The following is a 26,960-nucleotide window of genomic DNA, read 5'->3' as shown; positions in this document are numbered from 1 at the left end:
ACTTTTTATTAGTAGAAATTCAGCAGTATAGCCTTTCTTCTTTTCTGTGAATATAAAAGTCAACTTAATATATGTACCTTGTAGAAATGCTGAACAACATAAAAAGGAATAGACTAGAAATATATTCATATGGATTGTGTTTGAAATATCATTTTATTTTAAGCATCTATTCTTGTGAGAATAAAAAGTTTAATGTGCACTAGGGCTTCCCCTGTGGCTCAGCTGGTAAAGAATCCACTTGCAATGTATTAGACCTGGCTTCAACCCCTGGGTTGGGAAGATCCCCCTGGAGAAGGGAAAAACCACCCACTCCAGTATTCTGGCCTGGAGAATTCCAGGGACTGTATAATCCGTGGGTTCTCAAATCCATAGAGTTGGACAGGACTGAATGATTCATTTTCACTAACCAACACGTGGTAAGTCACTATATGTACTGACTGTCTACCTATGTCACTGTTATTATTTTCCTTTATTATGAAAGAGAAAACAGCATGAAGACTGAAAAGGCGCTTAAACTTTTAAATTCAATATGTTTGGGAGGAAGAAATTTTCTTCTGTCCTCCTAAGTTCTTCTGGCTGGTCTAAGAACTAAACTGACTTGAGACAGGTTAACAGGGGAAAACCAAGTATGGATAGATGGGAAAGATCCAGGAAAACAGTGCAAATACCATCTTCAGTTAAAGACAAACGGTAATGTTGGGTGCAGTGGCTTAAGACTTCCAATCACTAGGAGGGAGGTATTTTACATGGAGACGAAAACACGATTGTTTAGCAAAAAACATTTTCTGGGCCCTGCAGACAACTGGACAGAGTGGATCCTGATCTCTAGGCCTTACCTATTGTCTCTTCCCTCCCATCAGTTCAGTTTAGTTCAGTTCAGTCGCTCAGTCATGTCCGACTCTTTGCGACCCCATGAATCGCAGCACGCCAGGCCTCCCTGTCCATCACCAGCTCTTGGAGTTTACTCAAACTCATGTCCATTGAGTCGGTGATGCCATCCAACCATCTCATCCTCTGTTGTCCCCTTCTCCTCCTGCCCCCAACCCTCCCAGCATCAGGGTCTTTTCCAATGAGTCAACTCTTCACATCAGGTGGCCAAAGTACTTCAGCTTCAGCATCAGTCCTTCCAAAGAACACCCAGGACTGATCTCCTTTAGGATGGACTGGTTGGATCTCCTTGCAGTGCAAGGGACTCTCAAGAGTCTTCTCCAACACCACAGTTCAAAAACATCAATTCTTCGGCACTCAGCTTTCTTCACAGTCCAACTCTCACATCCATACATGACCAATGGAAAAACCATAGCCTTGACTAGAAAGACCTTTGTTGGCAAAGTAATGTCTCTGCTTTTTAATATGCTATCTGGGTTGGTCATAACTTTCCTTCCAAGGAGTAAGTGTCTTAATTTCATGGCTGCAGTCACCATCTGCAGTGACCTAGGAGTCCAAAGAAATAAAGTCTGACACTGCTTCCACTCTTTCCCCCTCTATTTCCCATGAAGTGATAGGACCAGATGCCATGATCTTAGTTTTCTGAATGCTGAGCTTTAAGGCAACTTTTTCACTCTCTTCTTTCACTTTCATCAAGAGGCTCTTTAGTTCTTCTTCACTTTCTGCCATAACAGTGATGTCATCTGCATATCTGAGGTTATTGATATTTCTCCCGGCAATCTTGATTCCAGCTTGTGCTTCCTCCAGCCTAGCGTTTCTCATGATGTGCTCTGCATATAAGTTAAATAAGCAGGGTGACAATATACAGCCTTGACATACTCCTTTTCCTATTTGGAACCAATCTGTTCCATGTCCAATTCTTACTGTTACTTCCTGACCTGCATACAGGTTTCTGAAGAGGTGGGTCAGGTGGTCTGGTATTCCCATCTCTTGAAAAATTTTCCACAGTTCATTATGATCCACACAGTCAAAGGCTTTGGCATAGTCAATAAGCAGAAATAGATGTTTTTTCTGGAACTCTCTTGCTTTTTCGATGATCCAGTGGATGTTGGCAATTTGATCTCTGGTTCCTCTGCCTTTTCTAAAACCAGCTTGAACATCTGGAAGTTCACAGTTCATGTACTGTTGAAGCATGGCTTGGAGAATTTTGAGCATTACTTTATTAACGTGTGAGATGAGTGCAATTGTGCAATAGTTTGAGCATTCTTTGGCATTGCCTTTCTTTGGGATTGGAATGAAAACTGACCTTTTCTAGTCCTGTGGCCACTGCTGAGTTTCCCAAATTTGCTGGCATATTGAGTGCAGCATTTTCACAGAATCATCTTTCAAGATTTGAAACAGCTCAACTGGAATTCCATCACCTCCACTAGCTTTGTTCATAGCAATGCTTTCTAAGGCCCACCTGACTTCACATTCCAGGATATCTGGCTCTAGGTGAGTGATCACATCATCATGATTATCAGGGTCGTGAAGATCTTTTTTGTACAGTTCTTCTGTGTATTCTTTCCATCGCTTGTTAATATCTTCTGCTTCTGTTAGGTCCATACCATTTCTGTCCTTTATCGAGCCATACTTAACCCATATTCTTTTGGTTGGCTCTGGTGATAGTTCTGTTCTGGGAACAGTCTCTTTATTCAAATTTTTTAAAGAAGTTTAAAGGGAAGATCAAAGTTTCTTCCTTTGGTGGTCAATTTGACAGGATACATTTCTTTTTTTTTTTTTTTTTTTCCTTATAGGAGCTAAAGAATAACATGACACTTCCAAACATAAATCTAAATTCCACTACAAAGTAGGCATTGCTAATTTTCTGAAGGAGAGATGAATGAACAAAAATCATTAAAGCTATAATGAACAGAATGTCTATGAAATTAAAAAGAAGGATTTTTTTTTTTTCCTCTTTAACATGCTTCCTTTCCTAGAAAAAATTTTCTGTGGCTTTTTTGTTTTTTTGGCCACTGGCCCATCTTAACCAATAGAACAAAATAAGAAATCTGATGTAGCAAAAATAACAACAAAAATCTTCCAAGTTATCTTGGATGCTTCCCAGCTATAATGGAAAGCAAAATACAGCAGAAATCAGAAAAAAATAGTCCTGATCTAAATCTCAATAGTCTTAGTATAAAGTATATTTTATTACATTCATTAAAAAATTTCAAGATAAAATATTTCTGAAGTTTTAATTTTAACTTTTAAATATACCTTATGGAAATGTGTTCTCTTTTTTATCTATGCATGGCATCATTCATTGTATCCTTTGCACAGAGTTCTTAGCTACAGGCTCTTGGCAAATGCTTATCTCATCTGACATAGTGATAGTTGATAGTGATATTAATAGTTCATCTACCTTTACCAAGTTCATTCATATAGATTTTCTCTCACATTGAGAAATACATATTTTTGTAAGTTAATATCATCATTTCCTATGTAAAATTTATAAAAAATATTTTGGCCCAGCTGGCTATACACAACAATATATTTACAAAATCTAGTGTTTAATTAATTTATAAATTTTACATATGTGTGCTATATTAAAATAAGGCTTTGTATTTTCCATTATATTTTTTTTTTCATTTACTTTTGTTAGTTGGAGGCTAATTACTTTACAATATTGTAGTGGTTTTTGTCAAGACTCAGAGGGATCAGGTAGAGAGGGAGGTGGGAGGGGGGATCAGCATGGGGAATACATGTAAATCCATGGCTAATTCATGTCAATGTATTTTCCATTATATTTTGATTTTTCTTCCAAATACAAGTGCTATCATAAGTTAAACTCTTGTTTCACTTCTCAAAAAATTATCCCACACACAAAAATTCATATTACATTACATACACTCCCCATCTTTCAAATGATTCATGGAATTATGAGATAAATTAAGTTTGAATTATTAGGAGAGTTTTGAGAAAGTGAAAGATGGACTTGGCCATCTATGTACATACATTTCTATATACACCAACATAAAATTTGGGAACAGTATATTTTGCAAGTATTTTTAAAAAATATTCACAAAGTTGAAGTTTCTCAAATCTATTCATATAAAACACTAAGCAGGATTAATCCCTTAATAATCAAATCAAACTTATTTTAACATTTTTAAATGGCAAGAATTTTTTAAAGAATCAAAATTAAAAAAGAATATAGGAATCCTAGCCACACAAATCAAACTAACAAAATTTGAAGTGTAGAAAATCACATTTTTCATAATAAAAACCATGGAGAGCACAGGTTTTCGAGGTATCCCATCTGACTAGACCTTTGCTCCATCATGGTCATATGTGACACTAGGAGAAATCTCTTGAAGTGATTCTTGCTCTAGAGAGTCGTAAGTCTCTCAAGCCAAAAAGAAGAAAATCTGTAATTTCCTCTGAGTAAATTCAAGGAAGAAGACAAGTACTTAACAATTAGCACTAAAACAGGCAACATGGAAAAGATAGAGAATGAAGGACATAAACAACTTCAAAGATCTAGCTAAGGATTATTCTAGATACTTGACTTTGGCTAGATGTATTTTCTTTACAGTCACATATCCTAGATGCCTTTATTTATTTATTTTAAGACATTTTACCTGCTTAAAACATTATTTTGCTAAAGAAAATAAGTTTGCAAAAAAAAAGTGAATTAAAGTGTTAGAAACCACCTGATATTTTTGATGCAAATAAACAACCAAATAAAAAAGATGAAACAAATTTTGAAAATCTGCCTACTTTAAAAAGAGAATTATCAAGTCAAACTTCCACATTTATGGAAATAATGGGAAAATGTTTGAAGTTCTGTGTCTGCTTTTGCTACATAAATGAATATTTTTGCCTGTGGTCCCTGATCAGAATTTTTAAAGATGCTCAAAATTGAACTAAGTCATCCACACACACACACTACAAAAGCATTGTTCTCAAATGGCTCCACTTTCCCAGGGCTGCTAGAAAAAAATCCTTTGTTTTAATCCTAAGAAAATTACAAATATGTATCAACCTATCCAAAGCAATTGAATTTATTAACTTTATTGACATTCCCAAGGTATTTCTGATAAAAATCATTAACATAGTCATTATTCTTTCATTCTAAAGATGGAAGCAAAAATTAATATATTCAAGGAAATGGATTATTACATTAAAATAGATGAAAGTTACTTTTCCACATAATCCTTCAGTCTTTCAATCATTTTATTTATATTTGGCATCTCTTTTAGGCTTAATTCCAGAAGAAAATCCCAATCAGTTTTCAGGTATGATTCCAAAGTTTCACATTAGTCATAAAGCTTTCAGAGTTACTTGAAAACTTTCCTCCATGGTCCCCCTGAGTACAATAAAACAGATAAATATTTTCCAGTAGAAGTTATTTTTATGTAACATAAAGCAAACAAAGTTAAGGAAAGTTTAAAAAACAACTTCATCCTTTTACTAAATTTTTTTAAAGAGGAATTTGTATTCTTTTATTTGCTGTTCAGATTGCTATCATAGCTGCAAGGAAATTTCAATATTTACTTTATTATTTTCCTGACGGTAAAAACTACTTCCTATGCTATGTTACATTTAAACCATGAACTATGATGAATTATGCAGCTATAAATATTCAAATCCCAAAGAAAGGCAATACCAAAGAATGCTCAAACTACCGCACAATTGCACTCATCTCACATGCTAGTAAAGTAGTGCTCAAAATTCTCCAAGCCAGGCTTCAGCAATACATGAACGATGAACCAGATGTTCAAGCTGGTTTTAGAAAAGGCAGAGGAACCAGAGATCAAATGGCCAACATCCACTGGATCATCAAAAAAACAAGAGAGTTCCAGAAAAACATCTATCTCTGCTTTATTGTATGTCAAGGCTGTATACTGTCACCCTGCTTATTTAACTTATATACAGAGTACATCATGAGAAACGCTGGGCTGGAGGAAGCACAAGCTGGAATCAAGATTGCTGGGAGAAATATCAATAACCTCAGATATGCAGATGACACCACCCTTATGGCAGAAAGTGAAGAAGAACTAAAGAGCCTCTTGATGAAAGTGAAAGAGTAGAGTGAAAAAGTTGTTTTAAAGCTCAAGATTCAGAAAACTAAAATCATGGCATCTGGTCCCATCACTTCATGGCAGATAGATGGGGAAACAGTGGAAACAGTGGCTGACTATTTTGGGGGGCTTCAAAATCACTACGGATGGTGATTACAGCATGAAATTAAAAGACACTTACTCTTTGGAAGGAAAGTTATGACAGCATATTAAAAAGCAGAGACATTACTTTGCCAACGAAGGTCTGTCTGGTCTAGGCTATGGTTTTTCCAGTGGTCATGTATGGATGTGAGAGTTGGACTACAAAGAAAGCTGAGCACCAAAGAATTGATGCTTTTGAACTGTGGTGTTGGAGAAGACTCTTGAGAGTCCCTTGGACTGCAAGGAGATCCAACCAGTCCATCCTAAAGGAGATCAGTCCTGGGTGTTCATTGGAAGGACTGATGCTGAGCTGAAACTCCAGTACTTTGGCCACCTAATGCAAAGAGCTGACTCATTGGAAAAGACCCTGATGCTGGGAAAGATTGAGGGCAGGAGGAGAAGAGGACAACAGAGGATGAGATGGCTGGATGGCATCATCGACTGGATGGACATGGGTTTGGGTGGACTCCGGGAGTTGGTGATGGACAGGGAGGCCTGGCGTGCTGTGGTTCATGGGGTCGCAGAGTGTCGGACATGACTGAGTGACTGAATTGAACTGAAATATTTTAAATGAAGAATTAACAGTTTACGTAATTAAATTATAATGTGCAGATTAAATTGACAACCTACAGTTTTCATTACAGTTTGTCTCTGTCCCAACTAATCATGATATGGCTGATAGTAGAGATAGTCCAAATAATTGCAACTAATATAATTTTGGAAAACATATTGAAAACCAATCACCTTGACTGAAAAGCATGTTTTTGTTACATTCTTTTTTTATCATCTCAGTTATTCAACCCGTCTGTACATATTGTTTTCATACCTGCTACATGTAAGTAACTGGCAATACAGACATTACCGAAATACTCTCAAATATTTTGTGGTACAGTGGAGAAAGTAGACCAATGTCTTAAAAAGATATGAGATGTTTAAATCAGAGTATGCCTACGGGTGCTATGGTTGTATACAAGTGTGGTCAACCCAGCATGACAAGTAGGGAGTCAGAAGATAGGCGCAGTATTCTTATGGAAGACGTTTACATCTGCCTAAGGTTAAAGAAAGCAGAAGGTGATTGATCAGTTGGGAGGAGTGTTACCAAGGATATTTCAGGCGACTTAAACTACATATGCAATGGCACAGAGATACGAAGCAAAGAAGCAAAAGAATATCTGGGAAATGTGCTAGGCTGATATAGAGAGATTTGGGAATTTGCAGGGATTAATAATGGAGAAACATGAAGGCAAAGATCAATTAAAAGTTTTTATAAGAGACTTGAAGGAGTTTGGATTTTGTAAAGAAGACCGCATTCTTTTATTCTATCAGTCTGAGTGATGTGGGCTTCGCTGGTGGCTCAGACAGTAAAGAATCTGCCTGCAATGCAGGAGACCCAGATTGGATCCCTGGGTTGGGAACATCACCTGGAGAAGGGAACAGCTAACCACTTCAGTTTTCTTGCCTGGGGAACGTCATGGACAGAGAAGTCTGGCGGGCTATAGTCCATGGGGTCGCAAAGAGTCCGACATGACTGAGTGATTAACACTGAGAGAGGTAACTGCTTACTGCTGTTGTTTATCTCTTGGTTGGCACGTGGTTTATTTGATTTGGGGAGTTTTCAGCACTTCCCGTGTGGCCTGCCCCTGGTGGCTCAGAAGGTAGTCTGCCTGCAGTGCAGGAGACCCTGGTTCCATCCCTGGGTTGGAAAGCTCCCCTAGAGAAGGAAATGGCAACCCACTCCAGTATTCTTGCCTGGAGAATCCCACTGACACCTCGCCTGGCAGGCTACAGTCCATGGAGTCACAAAGAATCAGATAGGACTGAGCGACCTCACTTTCACTTTCAGCACTTCCCACAATAACTTAAATATCTTTCTATTTTAAAATCCCTTTATCAGGTCACTGTCAGGGACTCTGTTTTACTGACTTAGTCCTGACCAATATAGACTACAAATAATATCAATATGAACATTCTTGGACTTCCTGGATAACTCAGCTGATAAAAAAATCTGCCTGCAATGCAGGAGACCCTGGTTCGATTCCTAGGGTTGAAAGATTTCCTGGAGAAGGGCATGGCAACCCAATTCGGACCTGGAGAATCCCCATGGACAGAGGAGTCTAGCGGACTAAGGTCCATGGGGTCTCAAAGAGTCGGACAGGACTGAGTAACTTTCACTTTCATGAACATTCTTTTGTATGCATCCCGATGCATATGTGGAAACATTTTCTAAGGCTGCATGTCTATTACAGTAAACACCAGCCACGTGGCTATTAAGTACTTCAAATGAGGTGGTTTATTTTTTAATTTTTTTTTAGATTTGGGTGTGTTCTAAGTATAAAATAGATACCTGATTTTGAAAATAATACCAAAAAAGAATGTATAATATTTTATATTTTTAAATTGATTACATGTTGAAATAATAAAACTTTAAATATAATGAGTTAAATTAAAAAAAAAAAAATCCGGTTGGCCAAAAAGTTCGTTCGGTTTGCCTGTATGCTGCACGGAAAAGACTCAACAAATTTTTGAACAACCCAACACCATTGAAATGTGTGTGCATGCATGCTTACGTGCTAAATCACTTCAGTCATGTTCGACTCTTTGTGACCCAATGCACTGTAGCCCTCCAGGCTCCTCTGTCCATGGGATTTTCCAGGTAAGAATACTGGAGTAGGTTGCCATACCCTCCTCCATGGGATCTTCCTGACACAGGGATCGAACCTGTGTCTCTTGCATCTCCTGCATTGGCAGGTGGGTTCTTTATCACTAGTACTACTTGGGAAGTCCATTAAAATGTGAATCACCTGTTAATTTTTGTTTTGAATATAATTATTGGAAAATTTAGTTATATTTGGACTTGCATTATATTCCTATTCAACAGAGTTGCTCTCAGGTGTATGATTAGGGGTGGAATTGTTGAGTCATGTGTTTACATGTATCTTTGCCTTTACTAGAGAGCATTATATGGTTTTCAGAAGTGGTTGTAACAATTTTTTGCTTTCGTTAGTAGCACATAAGAGTTACACTTTTCTCTACATCTTTTCTTTTAGTTTCTATTTCACACTTCAGCTTTTGTTAAACTGGTGAATATACACTGATAGTTCAATGCATTTATCTATTCAATAGTAGATAACTAGTTATCTACTAGTAACGTGTGCATTTTCATATTTGTTGGTCTGTATACTATTTTGCATAACATCTTCTATTAATGGCCTGCTGCTGATGCTGCTAAGTCGTTTCAGTCGTGTCCGACTCTGCGCGACATCATAGATGGCAACCCAGCAGGCTGCTCCATCCCTGGGATTCTCCAGGCAAGAATACTGGAGTGGGTTGCCATTTCCTTCTCCAATTAATGGTCTACATTTCTACAAATATTGACAAGTGAACACTTGGAAGATCATAGAGCCCTCCAGAACTAAAATTCTCTATACACTTCTACTTTTATAATATGTAGTCATATTTTTAGTAAAAATACCTAATGAATCTCCCCCAAAATTAAAGACACAAATATTCAAGCAAAATAAAAATAGGATCATCAAATATTTTAATCAGATTTATATCATTTTAGATTTATATTGGACTGGAGAATGTACTTTAGACTAGATAAATGTATTTGAAAATAGATCTGATTTTTTTTTTTCTCTTCAAAGAAGAATGTTAATCCTTTTACTGACACAAATGTAAAGAACGAATTCCTTTCCAATGCCAGTGCTTTAAAATTTAGCTTATACAGCCAGAGTCCTATTTCACCTGTCTCAGGGCTTTAGAGACAGGGAGCAGATGTTTGCTGGAGAGCTTGTTTTATAGCAAATCTTTGTTTCAAGGTGCTGAATCTCTTATGAGAAAAACAAAGCAATTTGGATATATTTACCATTGAAAGAAGTGCTTACAATTTAAAGCTGTCAGCAAATTATCTTTCACACTCATCATAAATTCAATTTATTGAAATTCACCTTGTGATTGCTTTCAGGCTTTTATAATCTGAAATTGAACAGGGCACTGAGGTAGAGTCCATAAAGGAGAGGCAAATCCAATCACAAATCATTTGCTCAGAAACTTGCATTCAGCCAGCTGCTGTTTGTGAAACTCCATTTCTTGGCAGAAGATACACAGATGTAGTTGTTCCTCTTTATGCAGGTCTGGTTGTTAAGCATACAAAGAATGGGGAAGAAGGGCAGTCATCATGAAAGCTGGAGAAAAGCAAAATTGATCTTAACATACTTAATCGAAATGTTACTGATGAAGTAGAGTAAACTGCACAGAATGAAATGCATGTTTGTGCACATGAGCCATAAAAAGAGTAAGTATAAGCATTAAAAGAGACATCATTTTTCAAATTTCATCTATGCCAGTTTGAATGTTAAGTATTAATATATTTTGACTCTGTCATGAGCATTATTAATTTTCAATCATAACTTTATGAGTTATGCAAGGCACAAAGTAACAAGATAACTGAAATTATACATTTTAGGTTCTTAGCTTTAAGATAAGAAAAATGTGTCAAAACTAAGAACATGTGTTTAAAATATTAGAGTTGCAATATTGTCTATAAATCATTCAACACTGTTTTACAAATAAGATTAGTTTTAGCAGTTTAAATAAGCAATCAGACTAAACTAAAGAGTCAATATTATCTATAAGAGAGATATATTTCTGTTTCTTTTAGAACCTCTAAAGAAAGAAAATTATGCAACAATAAATAATTTAAAATTATAGCTAAAATGTTTATACAATTTATATAACGTCATCTCTTTTTATCCACTTATTATCTTACTCTCTTCCTTGAGCAGCCCTTTCAACATGTAACATTATATGCTCGCCATTAATATAGCTGACTTTTCTCAAAGTTGCTTCTTCTACCAGACTGTGCATTCCCAAAGGAAGGAACTGTGTCTGATTTTCAGTTGACACTGGTAACTCAAAAAATTTAAATGATAAAACAAATGAATAAGTAAACAAACTTACAGTTATAAGATGAGTAAATTCTGGGGATCTATTGAATAGCATGGTGTCTGCAGTTTTATATATATATATATATATATATATGTATATATATATTTATATATATACATATATATTCAGAGGCTTCTCTGGTAGCTCAGTTGCTAAAGAATACACCTGCAACGCCGGAGACCCCGGTTCGGTTCCTGGGCTGGGAAGATCTCCTGGAGAAAGGATAGGCTACCCACTCTACAGTTCTTGGGTTTCCTTGGGGGCTCAGATGGTAGAGAATCTGCCTGTAATGTGAGAGACCTGGGTTCGATCCCTGGGATGGGAAGAACCCCTGGAGAAGGGAACAGCTACCCACTCCAGTATTCTCGACTGCAGAATTCCATGGATAAAGGAAACTGACAGACAGTCTATGTGGTTGCAAAGAGTCAGACATGACTGCATGACTTTCACTTCACAATCATTTTAGAATCTCTCTCTATATATATATATCAAATCCTCATGATGCCTGCTTCATTTTAAATATTAATTTTACTTGAAAATTTAAAAATTAATTTAAATAAATTAAAGGTATTTGATAAATTAATGAGCATATTAATTATTAAATAAAGTAATTAAAATGAATAATTTAATATTAAATTAACTTAAATTTAATAATTGAATTATTGCATCTTGATAAAGTGAGAAAAATAGAGAGATATGTATAGATAAGTCTGTAAAATATCACATTGAAATTCATATAGTCAGTGATATATTTTTTGTTTCAAATTTCAATTTTAAATCTCTACATGTTCTTTTATTTTATTCATATATTTTGCATAGATCTCTATGCCTGCACATGTTATGAACAAAGAAACTTTTCACAGGATTTAATCTGGTTGCCAGATCTAGAGGCACAATATTGAGTGCATTACAAAACTCTGGCTTTCAAATCCATGAGAAAATTTTTAAAAAGCTGACTAATGTTCTGTCAGACAAGATATCTTAAGAAATATAAAATGCATTGAAAATAAGTAGAAATAAAGTGATACTTCCTTTAGGTGTGGTGGGAAGGAAGCAATGATGTTGATTAGTTCAGTTAGTGGAGATTTGCTATAATGCATCACAAGCAAATCTAGAATGAGGATACAGATTCTGACCAGAGCATTGCTTAGTCACTATGAAACGTGACTAAGAACAGCCTGGTATTCAGTGGGGTAAAGAGTGATCCAGAATTCACACATGTCCAAGTAAAACATACAACATTCATTTTTTTTTTTAAATCATCTCAAGGGACAGCTATTAAAGAATGGAGGAAGCTTCAAATAAATTGATTGCAGGAGAAAATTAGAGGAAAAGAAAATCTGTATTTAACCACTGAAAAGAACTAAAACTGTGATTTACATTTCATTTAAATAATTGCCTCCACTATTTTGTCTCTGAATTTCCTTGCACATGTTTCTTTGGATGTATTCCAAATTGTTCTAAAATATATATAATAAATGAGAAATTTTCACAAGGCGTACCCTTTCTCATATCTTTTATTATGAATTTATGTATTAGTTTAGAAAATTATTTTTTCTTGCTATTGGGAACCAGTTTGGGGATTTTGGCTGGAAGAAGCACAAGCTGGAATCAAGATTGCCAGGAGAAATATCAATAACCTCACCCTTATGGCAGAACGTGAAGAAGAACTAAAGAACCTCTTGATGAAAGTGAAAGAGGAGAGGGAAAAAGTTGGCTTAAAGCTCAACATTCAGAAAACTAAGATCATGGCATCTGGTCCCATCACCTCAGGGGAAATAGGTGAGGAAACAGTGGAAACAGTGGCTGACTTTACTTTGGGGCTCCAAAATCACTGCAGATGGTGATTGCAGCCATGAAATTAAAAGACTCTTACTCCTTGGAAGGAAAGCTATGACCAACCTAGACAGCATATTAAAAAGTGGAGACATTACTTTGTCAACAAAGGTCCGTCTAGTCAAGGCTATAGTTTTTCCAGTGGTCACGTATGGATGTGAAAGTTGGACTATAAAGAAAGCTGAGTGCCGAAGAATTGATGCTTTTGAACTGTGATGTTGAAGAAGACTCTTGAGAGTCCCTTGGACTGCAAGGAGATCCAACCAGTGCATCCTAAAGGAAATCAGTCCTGAGTGTTCATTGGAAGGATTGATTTTGAAGCTGAAACTCCAATCCTTTGGCCACCTGATGCAGAGAGCTGACTCATTTGAAAAGACCTTGATGCTGGGAAAGATTGAAGGTAGGAGAAGAATTGGATGACAGAGGATGAGGTGGTTGAATGGCATCACCAACTCAATGAGTTTGGATGAAATCCAGGAGTTGGTGATGAATAGGTAGGCCTGGCCTGCTACGGTCCATGGAGTCACAAAGAATCAGACACGACTGAGTGAATGAACTGAACTTGGGGATTTAAATAGGCACTGAAATAAAATTGTTGCCTAATTTAGTCCTGTGTTGCTACTGACGTCCAGCAATTAGTTAACTCACCCAAGCTCTGCACAAATTCATCATTTTTCTAAGGGTTGAATACCTGATAGTGCTTCTCTTCATAAGCAACATTTCAGGAAATGAGTAAATTATGTGACAACTTGGGGTTAGTTAGTTCAGGCTTTATGTTATTTAATCCTGAAAATGTTCCAAGAGATCTCATCTAGAATCACCAACTTCAAGAATTAAATAAACAGATATGAATAAGGAGAAATAATAACATGGCACATATTTGATTAAGAAGATGAATAAAGTATGATTGTTTTATGAAGAAAAAATATCATTCTTTTTCTTGAGTTGGAATCAGGAAAAGAAAGAGAAATAAGTCATAAAGGAAATATTATTTTTGTGTTTGTGTGGGCAATTTTACATAATATCAGTCATGATAATGAACACTTTTCAGCAGTCCAGCCTAATTTTAATGAATAATTTTCTCTCAGATCTGTGTGTCTTATCAAAGTATTTTATATTGATAATATTTGAAAATTTAATCAACTTTTTTAAGAATAGATTTAGATTTACAGAAATTATAAAGATGGTACAGAGAGTTCTCAAAGCCCAAACAAAGTTTCTGCTCTGTTACCAACATCTTACATTCATATGGCATATGTGTTAAAGTAATTGATATTGACATGGTACAATTAACTAAACACTATATTGAGATTTCTCCCCCCACCCCAGGCCCTTTTCTTTTTCAGATTCCTATCTAGGATGTCATGTTACAATATATTTAGTCATCTGTCTCTTTAGACTCTTCTTGACTGTGACAATTTCTCAGATTTCTCATGTTTTTGATGACCTTACCAGTTTTAAGGAATGGTGGTCAGTTATCTTGTTGAATGGCCCATAATTGGGAATCGTCTGATACTTTTCCCTCTATTAGATTGATGTCATGTGTTTTGGGGAGAGAAAAAAGACATAAATTGTCATTTTCATTTCATCATATCAAGGGCATATAGTGTCAACCTGTGATCACTGTTTATGTTAATCTGTGGCTTAGGTAGACTTAGGTTTCTCCACTGCAAGGGTACTTTTTCTTTCCCCTTCCATACTGTGTGCTTCACAGGAAAAGGTGTGTAACCCGCATTTAAGGGGTAGGGAATTATGTTCTAATTTCTTGAGAAAGAATATCTCCCTATGTCACTCAGCATTTTCAAGATGGGGAACACATGTAAATCCATGGCTGATTCATGTCAATGTATGGCAAAAACCACTACAATATTGTAAAGTAATTAGCCTCCAACTAATAAAAATAAATGAAAAAAAAGATGATACATTTAGCGTCTACCATTTATTTATTCAATCATATAGTGTATCTACATAAATTAATGAATGTTTATATCATCCTTTGGGTTATGATGTACTATAATTTTGTTATTCAAATTGTTTCAGTGTAGGTCATTGAGAGCTGTATTGGTTCACTTCTGTATCCTTTTCACATAGCCTTCATCACTGTGATTGGTTGATTGATTTGTACTTTTGTGTGTGTGTGTGTGTGTGTTTAACTTTTCAGCATAATAAGGTTCTCCAGACTTATCTTGTATACTCCCTGCCCTAGTCCTTTAATCAGCCATTTCTCCAAGGAAAATTTGTTCCTTGTTGGAAAATGATTTTAGAACCAAGAATGGGGCATTAAATAGGATTATTTAATAGGTTGTCATTGTTTCTAGGCTCTCTAAGCTAAAAGAAGGAAGAAATATATGTATGTACACTACTCATGTATACTTATATCATCTGTGTGTGTATAGTCTCCATCTGTATCTATATTAATTCAAACATGATTTCAAAACGATGTCTGCAACTGTAACTCAGATGTCTCTCTCCAGTCTCCTTTCCTTACTCATCTACTAACTCCTACTCCAATGATGGGAAAACGAACTCCCTACATCTGCCATCCATTCCTTTAGTGTTTCAATTCCAGTGTAAATATATAAAGGCTTTATAATTGTTAGTTTCTACCCCAATGGGAATGAGTTTTATCAACTTAAGTTCTTCTATTAAGTCAGTGGTAATGGTTTAGTAGCTAAGTCATGTCTGAATCTTGGGACCCCATGGACTGTAGCCCACCAGACATCTCTGTCCATGGGATTTCCAAGGCAAGAATACTGGATTGGGTTGCCATTTCCTTTCCAATGGATCTTCCCAACCCAGTCTACAGCTGCCTTTAATCTCGTAGGCTTCAGTTATTTCCAAAGTTACTTTGTCTGGCACTAAGTAACTTTTTAGTGATAGTGTGCTAGCTATTTTAATTTGCTTTTTAAAAATATTTTTAAAATTTGCATACATTAAGCCACACCTTTTCTGCTATAAAATTCTGAGTTTCACAAACATTTACCATTGTGTATCTACAATTGTAATATCATTCAGAATAGTCTCACTGAACTAAAAATCTCCTGCACTTCAACCCATAACGACTCACCTGTGTAATATATCCAAAATTTTTTCTTCCACCTTATCATATAAATGAAGTCAAACAGTCACTGGTCTTTTTTGACTAGTGGCTTTCACTTACCAAGTGGTTTAACCATATTTTTGAGTAGCTTGATATCTCATTTAATTAATTTATTTATTTTAATTTCTAAAAAGTTTATCATTTCATCGGCTTCCCTGGTGGCTCAGTGGTAAAGAATCCACCTGCCAATGCAGGAAATGCTGGTTTGGGCTCTGGGTTGGGAAGATCCCCTGGAGTAGAAAAGGGCAGCCCACTCCCATTTTCTTGCCTGGGAAATACCGTAGACAGAGGAGCTAGTGAGCTACCGTCCACGGGGTGGCAAAGGAGTCAGACACAACTTACTGACTGAACAGAAACAGCAAAATCATTGTATGGCTGCACTGTTTATCCACTTGCCTACTGAAGGACAGCTTAGGGATTCCCAGTTTGGGGGGGAGGGGTTATGAACAAAGTTGCTATAAACATTCATGTGTAGGCTTTGGGGTAAACATACAGTTTCAAGTATTTTGGTAAAACCTAGAAGCACAATTAATGGATAATTGGATAAGGCTAATTATTGCTTTGTAAGACACCACCAAAATGTTTCTCTAAGTGTCTGTATCATTTTACATCCTCACCAGCAATGATTCTGGGACTCAGTCGTTCCACATCATTGCCAAACACTGGATTGACAGTTCTGTTTTTAATCTAAGCAATTCTAAGACATACATAGTTTCATTTTACAAATGTGTTTTTAAAAAAATTTAAGTCCACTTCCAAGGAACACTGTACTACTTATGTGTACCACACGTACCTTATAATTGAGTACTCCCAATTCCTCACTCTCATCCCTTGTGATATTATTGCTATTTATTTCAACTATCCATATGCTATAATCATCAAATACTTTGTTATTATTTAAGCATCAAATACTTTGCTATTATTTAACTGTTGGAATTATTAAGAAATTCTTTTAAAACCTGTATAATAATTTTTATTTATTCATTCCTTCTTTATTACTCTTCTATTCTTTACATATATCCAAATTTCTGATATATATATATATATAAAATATATATATATGTGGCAGAATATAAATTGGTGGGGTTTCTCTTTCAAAACTTTAAATATTTCACTCCTTTCTCTTAATACATTCTTTCTGAGAGGGCCACTGTAATTTTTATCCTTATTCTTCCATAAGTAAATTGCTTTTTTTTTCTGTATTTTTTTTCAAGCTTTGTCATCATCTTTGGTTTGACTACCACTTGACTTTGATAAGCCTAGTTGTGCTTTTTCATTCATCCTACTTAATGTTCTCTGAGCTTCCTGGACCTATGTTTTCATGCCTTTCATTGATTTTTTAATGTTATCTTTCATTATTGCTTCTAACACTCCCTCTAAGCCCTTTATTTCTCCTTCAGGTATTCAGCTTATGTACATGTTACACTGTTTGAAATTGTACCCGAGTTCTCTGATGCTCTGCTATCTTTTTTCATTCTGTTTTCACTTAGCATTTCAGTTTGGAAGTGACTATTGATGTCTCTTCAGACTCACTGATTCTTTCTTTGATTGTGCCAAATATACAGCTGTGCCCATCAAAGGCACTCTAAGTTTCTGTTACAGTGTTTTGATTTCTAATATTTCCTCTTGAATCCTTATTAGAGTCTTCATATTTCTACTTTCATTGTTCATTTGTGCTTGCATGCTGTCTACTATTATAGTCATTAACATATCAAAGTTATTTTAAATTCATTGTCTGATAATTCCAACATCTGCAGCATAGCCGAGTCTTGAGCTGATGCTTACTTTGTCTTTATAGACTGTGTTTTTCTTACCTATCAGCATGCTTTGTACTTTTTGTTTAAAGTATGTATCATTTATTGGGTATAGGAAGACAACTAAGTGAAAGTCACTCAGTCGTGTCTGACTCTTTGTGACCCATGGACCATACAGTCCATGGAATTCTCCAGGCCAGAATACTGGAGTGGGTAGCCTTTCCCTTCTCCAGGGGATCTTCCCAACCCAGGTCGCCCTCATCGCGTGCAGATTCTTTACCAGCTGAGCCACAAAGGGAGACCAAGAATACTGGAGTGGGTAGCCATCTCTTCTCCAACAGATCTTCCCGAGCCAGGAATCGAACCGGGGTCTCCTGCATTGCAGGCGGATTCTTTACCAACTGAGCTATCAGGGAAGCCAAGTAAATAACCACTTAATATGAGGTAACTTGCCAATCTGGCTAGGAGTTGAGCTATGTTAAATATTTTGTGTCGCTGTTGGTACCAGAGGCTAAAAATTTTGGTGTATCCTTCTTCTTGTGTCCCCTGTTACCTCTGGGCTACTCTAAGAATACTTTAGGGTCTGTGTTGTGCAGTATTTTCAGCTGTAATTCACTGTCATATGGGAGAGTTTCTGTCATGGTGATAAGGTGTGCATGAGGAGAGTCACTCTATACTCTTCTGATCAAATCTTAAACTTTTACTGGGCTGGGGCTATTTCCCCATACAAGAACGTTAATTATGAAAAACTCAAATAAAAGAAATTACTGATTTCATCGTGACTCTTCCCCCCCCCCGCCCCGCCCACCCCGGGCAATATACATATGTGCAAGAGCAGTTTAAATTATAGACTTTGTATGGCTGAGATGCAAATAACCACGGTCATTGTAGGTCTTTGGTCCATTAATCAACAACAAGTTTTATATCTAAGCCAGTATGTTTTTCTGAACATAACTTTATTAAATTGCTTCTATATACCTAGCTTTAAAAATATGCTTTAGGTCAGCTTTCATGTTCCTGGGCCTCTTTCTAATGAATGTTCATTAAAATATCTGAAAAGTGTTTATTTATATTTGCTTTTTATCTTCTTTGAAAATTGTACTCTACAAACTTCAAGAAAACTTAAAGAAATACCATAAAATACAGATGTAGTATCAACCATATTTTCTAACATAAACATAAATAAAACTTACAAGGAAATTAAAAAATAAAACCCTCTCTAAATATCTTCTGTTAAATAGGAGATTTAGTGGCATATTATAGACTATTCTGAAAAGAAAATGGTGATCATATAGAGTTATTATATATCACAAAGAATCTAATGCAAGCATTTGTTACAGAAAAATGCATGTTAAAGATTCAAAAGAAGGAAAACTTACAGGAACAAAAAGTCAGTTTGGGCACCTAAAAAACAATCATCAAAATAAATAGGTGGAAAAAAAGAAATAATTAAGAAGACATTGATAAAGAAATAGCAAATTTTAGTATTTATGTAAATTCAAAAGACTAAGAAAATAGAAAACAAATAGTAATAAGCTGTGACATTTAATTATAAAATTTAAAAGAAATAAAATGTTAAATTAGTAGTAAGAAAAAAGCTATAACAATTACATATATCTTTGAGAAAGAATATAAAATTTTTAATACTGTAGATCACTTGCAATGTTAGTAAATTTAAATGTTAATAGTGTGAATTACTTTCAAAGAAATATAAACTATTAAACTGATTTAAAATTGATGAAAAGTCCCTATACGCAAGGAAGATGAGGGGATTTGAAAGAAAAGAAAGGATAGAGTATCTAGATAGTGGTTAAGAATGGCGCCTTTAAAATTATAAAATTAAAGTAGATCTCTGAATGAAGTTGTTGCTGGGGTTAGGGACCCCCTTCAAGGTCCTGAGAGTGAGCTCTTGTCTAACACTCATAAATGAACTATCAGAGCAGACACAGTACTGACAAAGCAAAAGAATTTATTGAAAAGAGGTGCTTGAGCAGAGAACAGCAGAGTGAGGGAAACTAGGACAACTGCTGTGCCCCATAGCTCGCAGTTTCAGGGTTTATTGGGGTAGAGTTAGCTTTCTGGGTTGTCTCTGGCCGGTCATCTTACCCATGCACATATTTGGTCCTACTCAGGGCCCTTCCTGATGGCGCCCATGTCTTTCAGGCAACATGGATTGTAGCATAAGGGTTTCTGGGAGTCTGGCAGAAAGTATTATCCATTGGCTTCTCCTCCCTCCTTTTGTGCATGCTAATTTGCATCAGTTGTGTCTGACTCTTTGCAGCCCTATGGACCATAGCCTACCAGGCTCCTCTGTCCATGGGCGTGAATACTGGAATGGGTTGCCATGCCCTCCTCCAGGAGATCTTTCTGACCCAGGGATTGAACCCGCATCTCTTACCTCTCTCCTGCATTGGCAGGTGGGTTCTTTACCACCATTGCCACCTGAGAATCCCTCCTTTGGGCCCCTCCCAAATTCTTCCTGTTTGTTTTGGTAGCAGGAAGAAGCTTGTGTTCCTTATTGAGAACTTCTGTTTTGAGAGGACTTCATGCCAGGGCAGGCGACTTCAGACAGTGGGTCCCTAACAGAGTGAGTTAAGTGAGCTACTCTAATACAGGAAGAAATAACATTTACCTATAGTAAGTAGGTAAGTAGGTATAGTAAGTGGGTAAGTACTTACCTATAGTAAGTATAGTAAGTGCATTGCAGACAGTATAACATAAAGTGACCTTATATATTAAGAAATAACAAGAAGGCCATTATGACTTGAGTGAGTGAGTAAAAGATAGAGGACTAGGTATGAGTTATTATATACTTGAAATTTAATACCATAATTGTTTTACCAACTATTCTTATAGAATTATTACAAGAAAAATATCTAGGTTACACAACTACTAATCTTTTAAAATGACTAATTCTCAAGTTATATAAGCATTTCCAGATTATAGAAAAAATTGAGACTCTAAGATAGTGTGAATGAAACCACAGAAAATATAATTTATTAATAGATGCCTCAGAAAATATGATTTATTAATACTGAGGTAAATATCACATACATTAGAAAATAAAAGCTAACAAAATATTCAAAAATTGTAAAATATATTTAAGAAATTCAAAGATTGTTCAATTTTAGGAAATTTATAAATATATTCCACAAGTAGTGATATCAAAGTAAAAAATGAACCATCTCAGTAATTCCTAAGAAAGTATTTAATGAAATTTAAAATTTACTTGTCTTATAAAGTTAACAAGAAAAACTAATAAAATAAGCATTAATAATTCCAACTAAAAGGAATAAAATTAAATCAGTGAATATTTTCTTTACAGTAAATATCTGAAAACATTTCAGTTACTATCAGCAACAAAATAAATTTTCAATTATGATTGCTGACATTGACATTATTTGACATTTCTAATCAATATGACATTAAATTGCAACACAGATATTAGGGTATTACTTCTGAAAGAGAAAAACAGTATTTCTTGCAGATGCTGCAATTGCTAATGTTTTATTACTAGAGGTGTTATGAAAATTTATTAAGTTAGTTAGAAATAAATATATAGAAATATTTTTCTACCCTATAAGAAAAATTAGGCCTTTGAAAATATAACATGGAAACGACATTTCCCATAGCAAGCATGTGTCTAGGAATTAGTTTAAGGAAATAAGTGCAAAACCTATATAAAAGTAATAAAATGTGTGGCATAAATGAAGTATTTAATACATAGAAAAACATATTATTATTAAATTGGAAGACTCACTGTCTAAGGGCTGTCACTTACTCCAAATTTTCTATATATATGTAAAATGCAATTTTATTTGAAATTTCTTTAAGATAATGCTGCAACATACCAAAACTTTCTAAAACTAATCAGGATGAATAAATGTGTAAAAATAACCAGGAAATTTTAAAAAACAATTAAAATTCGGGGGACCCAGTATTTTTTTTTCTCAATAATTATAACAATGTGATGCTGGCATAGGAAAATACAGACATAGCAATTAGACATAATTGAAATGTAGTTATAAAGTTGCTATTCTGAAGATTCACAATTTTTTTTTAATGTTTTAAAAGTCCAGCTGAAACAGAGCTGTTGGTGTATCTGAGTTTAGAGCATCCAAAACCAAAATTCCAACCACCTAGGAAGAGATAAGGGCAGTAGGATGCCATTTAATGGCATGTGGAAAAGCAAGTTAAATAGTAAGATTAAATAACTATAAAATAGACCCGCCATGGTTATTCTGACAAAGAAATTAAAGGAAGAGGGCAGTGAAAATTGCCAGATGGGTAGAAGCAGGATATGAGGCTATTTTGCAATGTTGTATCCACTTGGATGTCAAAGTCACCTAACAGATTTACAGAACTTGAGGTGTAGACTGTGAAAGAGGGGAAATTCTTTAATGACAAAAGAAAGATAATTATGCATTAAATAAGTGATAGTAATAAAGATGCAAGCTTTATTCAGGAATCTTCCATAAGCTTGTTATCCTTATCCATCATAGGCAAGACAGAATGAAAACGATCATAGATAACTTGCCAAACTGATCACATGGACACAGTCTTGTGTAACTCAATGAAATTATGAGCCATGCTCTATAGGGTCACCCTAGATGGACGGGTCATAGTGGAGAGTTCTGACAAAACATGGCCCACTGGAGAAGGGAATGGCAAGCCACTTCAGTATTCTTGCCTTGAGAGCCCCGTGAACAGTATGAAAAGGCAAAAAGACAGGACACTGAAAGATGAACTCAAGGTTGGTAGGTGCCCAATATGCTACTGGGGATCAGAGGAGAAATAACTCCAGAAAGAATGAAGAGATGGAGACAAAGTAAAAACAACACCCAGTTGTGGATGTGACTGCAAATGGAAATAAAGTCTGATGCTGTTAAGAACAATATTACATAGGAACCTGGAATGTTAGGTCCATGAACCAAGGCAAACGGGAAGTGGTCAAACAGAGATGGAAGAGTAAACACTGACATTTTAGGAATCAGTGAACTAAAATGGACAGAAATGGGTGAATTTAACTCAGACGAACATTACATCTACCACTATGCACAAGAATCCCTTAAAAGTAGGAGTAACCATCATAGTCAGCAAGAGTCTGAATTGCAGTACTTAGACGAAATCTCAAAAATGACAGAATGATCTCTGTTCATTTCCAAGGAAAACCATTCAATAACACAGTAATCCAAGTTTATGCCCTGACCAGTAATGCTGAAGGACTTGAAGTTTAATGGTTATATGAAGACCTAGAAGACCTTCTAGAACTAACACCCAAAAAGATATCCTTTTCACTATAGGGGACTGGACTGCAAAATTAGGAAGTCAAGAGATAACTTGAACTAACAGGCAAATTTGGCTTTGGTGTACAAAACAATGCAGGTCAAAGGTTAACAGAGTTTTGCCAAGAAAATGCACTGGTCACAGCAAACATGCTCTTCAAACAACACAAAAGAAGACTCTACATCTGGACATCACCAGATGGTCAAATGAATCAGATCAGTTCTGTTGGGTAGCTCAGTGATGTCCACCTCTTTGCAACCCCATGAACCACAGCATGCCAGGCCTCCCTGTCCATCACCAGCTCCCAAAGTCCACACTAACCCATGTCCATTGAGTCCATGATGCCATACAACCATCTCATCCTCTGTCGTCCACTTCCCCTCCTGCCCTCAATCTTTCCCAGCATCAGGGTCTTTTCAAATGAGTCAGTTCTTCACATCAGGTGGCCAAAGTATTGGAATTTCAGCTTCAAAATCAGTCCTTCCAATGAACACCCAGGACTGATGATCTCCTTTAGGATGGACTGGTTGGATCTCGTTGCAGTCCAAGGGACTCTCAAGAGTCTTCTCCAACATCACAGTTCAAAAGTATCAATTCTTCTGCGCTCAGCTTTCTTTATAGTCCAACTCTCACATCCATACATGACCACTGGAAAAACTATAGCCTTGACTAGACGGACCTTTGTCGGCAAAGTAAAGTCTCTCCTTTTTAATATGCTGTCTAGGTTGGTCATAACTTTCCTTCCAAGGAGTAAGCATCTTTTAATTTCATGGCTGCAATCACCATCTGCAGTGATTTTGGAGCTCCCAAAAAATAAATTCAGACACTGTTTCCCCATCTATTTGCCATGAAGTGACGAGATCGGATGCCATGATCGTTGTTTACAGAATGTTGAGCTTTAAGCCAACTTTTTCATTCTCCTCTTTCACTTTTAAGAGGCTTTTTAGTTCTTGTTCACTTTCTGCGATAAGGATGGTGTCATTTGCATATCTGAGGTTATTGATATTTCTCCCGGCAATCCTGATTCCAACTTGTTCTTCATCCAGCCCAGTGTTTCTCATACTATTATACATATAAGTTAAATAAGTGAAAGTGAAGTAGCTCAGTCATGTCCAACTCTTTGCAACCCCATGGACTGTAGCCCCAAAGACTCCTCAGTCCATGGGATTTTCCAGGCATCAATACTGGAGTGGGTTGCTATTTCCTTATGGTGACAATATACAGCCTTGACATACTCCTTTTTCTATTTGGAACCAGTCTGTTTTTCCATGTCAGTTCTAACTGTTGATTCCTGACCTGCATACAGATTTATCAAGAGGCAGGTCAGGTGGTTTGGTATTCCCATCTCTTGAAGAATTTTCTACAGTTTATTGTGATCCACACATCAAAGGCTTTGGCATAATCAATACAGCAGAAATAGATGTTTTTCAGGAACTCTCTTGCTTTTCGGTAATCCAGTGGATGTTGGCAATTTGATTTCTGGTTCCTCTGCCTTTTCTAAAACCAGCTTGAACATCTGGAAATTCACGGTTCACGTATAGCTGAGGCCTGGCTAGGAGAATTTTGAGCATTACTTTACTAGCGTGTGACTTAAGTGCAATTGTGTGGTAGTTTAAGCATTCTTTGGCATTGCCTTTCTTTGGAATTGGAATGAAAACTGACCTTTTCCAGTCTTGTGGCCACTGCTGAGTTTTCCAAATTTGCTGGCATATTGAGTGTGGCACTTCCACAGCATCATCTTTTATGATTTGAAATAGCTCAACTGGAATTCCATCACCTCCACTAGCTTTGCTCGTAGTGAAGCTTTCTAAGGCCCACTTGACTTCACATTCCAGGATGTCTGGCTCTAGGTGAGTGATCACACCATCATGATTATCTGGGTCATGAAGATCTTTTTTTTGTACAGTTCTTTTGTCTATTCTTGCCACCTCTTCTTAATATCTTTTGCTTCTGTTAGGTCCCTACCATTTCTGTCCTTTATTGAGCCCATTTTTGCATAAAGTGTTCCCTTGGTATCTCTAATTTTCTTGAAGTGATCTCTAGTCTTTCCAATTCTATTGTTTTCCTCTATTTCTTTGCATTGATCGCTGGGGAAGCCTGTCTTATCTCTACTTGCTATTCCTTGGAACTCTGCATACAAATGGGTATATCTTTCCTTTACTCCTTTGCTTTTCGCTTCTCTTCTTTTCACAGCTATTTGTAAGGCCTTCTCAGACAGCCATTTTGCCTTTTTGCATTTCTTTTCCATGGGGATTGTCTTGATCCCTGTCTCCTGTACAACGTCACAAACTTCCGTCCATAGTTCATCAGGCACTCTGTCTATCAGATCTAGTCCCTTAAACCTATTTCTCACTTCCACTGTATAGTCATAAGGGATTTGATTTAGGTCATACCGGAATGGTCTTTCTCCACTTTCTTCAGCTTGAGTCTGAATTTGGCAATAAGAAGTTGATGACCAGAGCCACAGACAGCTCCTGGTCTTGTTTTGGCTGACCTTATAGAGCTTCTCCATCTTTGGCTGCAAAGAATATAATCAATCTGATTTCAGTGTCAACCATCTGATGATGTCCATGTGTAGAGTCTTCTCTTGTGTTGTTGGAAGAGGGTGTTTGCTATGACCAGTGCATTCTCTTGGCAGAACTCTATTAAACTTTGCCCTGCTTCATTCTGTACTCCAAGGCCAAATTTCCCAGTTAGTCCAGATGTTTCTTGACTTCCTACTTTTGCATTCCAGTCCCCTATAATGAAAGGGACATCTTTTTTGGGAGTTAGTTCTAGAAGGTCTTGTCAGTCTTCATAGAACTGTTCAACTTCAGTTTCTTCAGCGTTTACTGGTCGGGACATAGACCTGGATTACCGTGATTTTGCTGTGTGGTATTGAAACCCACGTCCAAGGTAAGAGAAAACCAAGTAAGATGGTAGGCACTGACAGAGGGCATCAGAGGGCAGACAGACTGAAACCACGATCACAGACAACTAGCCAATCTGATCACATGGACCACAGCCTTGTCTAACTCAATGAAACTAAGCCATGCTGTGTGGGGCCACCCAAGATGGACTGGAATGGGTGAATTTAACTCAGATGACCATTATATCTACTACTGTGGGCAAGAATGCCCTAGAAGAAATGGAGTAGCCATCATGGTCAACAAAAAAGTCTGAAATGCAGTACTTGAATGCAATCTCAAAAATGACAGAATGATCTCTGTTCGTTTCCAAGGCAAAACATTCAGTATCACGGTAATCCAAGTCCGTGCCCCAACCAGTAACACTGAAGGAGCTGAAGTTGAATGGTTCTATGAAGACCTACAAGACCTTCTAGAACTAACACTCAAACCAAAATCAGATTGATTATATACTTCACAGCCAAAGATGTAGAATCTCTATACAGTCAGCAAAAACAAGACTAGGAGCTGACTGTGGCTCAGATCTTGAACTCCTTATTGCCAAATTTATACTGAAATTGAAGAAAGTAGGGAAGACTACCAGAAAATTCAGCTATGACCTAAATCATGTCCCTTATGATTATACAGTGGAAGTGACTAGTATATTCAAGGGATCAGATCTGATAGACATAGTACCTGAAGAACTATGTACGGAGGTTCATGACATTGTATAGGAGGCAGTGATTAAGACAATCCCCAAGAAAAAGAAATGGAAAAAGGCAAAATGGTTGTCTGAGGAGGCTTACAAATAGCTGAGAAAAGAAGAGAAGCTAAAGGCAAAGGAGAAAAGGAACGATCCACCCATTTGAGTGCAGAATTCCGAACAATAGCAAGGAGAGTTAAGAAAGCCTTCCTCGGTGATAAATGCAAAGAAATACAGGAAAACAATAGAATTGGAAAGACTAGAGATCTCTTCAAGGAATTTAGAGATACCAAGAGAACATTTCATGCAAATATGGGCTCAATAAAGGACAGAAATGTTATGGACCTAACA

At 36.5% G+C, this 26,960-nt stretch overlaps 1 long non-coding RNA gene across 1 annotated transcript; it reads left to right on the top strand.

The window, feature by feature from the left end:
* Nucleotides 1-200: 200 nt before the first annotated feature.
* Nucleotides 201-11,357, top strand: LOC122687553. Its single transcript, XR_006339169.1, has 3 exons — nucleotides 201-213; nucleotides 986-988; nucleotides 11,190-11,357. It is a non-coding gene; the product is annotated as an uncharacterized LOC122687553 (long non-coding RNA).
* Nucleotides 11,358-26,960: the final 15,603 nt, after the last annotated feature.

This window comes from Cervus elaphus, chromosome 31 (assembly GCF_910594005.1).
Source record: "Cervus elaphus chromosome 31, mCerEla1.1, whole genome shotgun sequence".
Lineage (NCBI taxonomy): Eukaryota > Metazoa > Chordata > Mammalia > Artiodactyla > Cervidae > Cervus > Cervus elaphus.
This window is presented reverse-complemented; position numbering and strand designations above follow the sequence as displayed.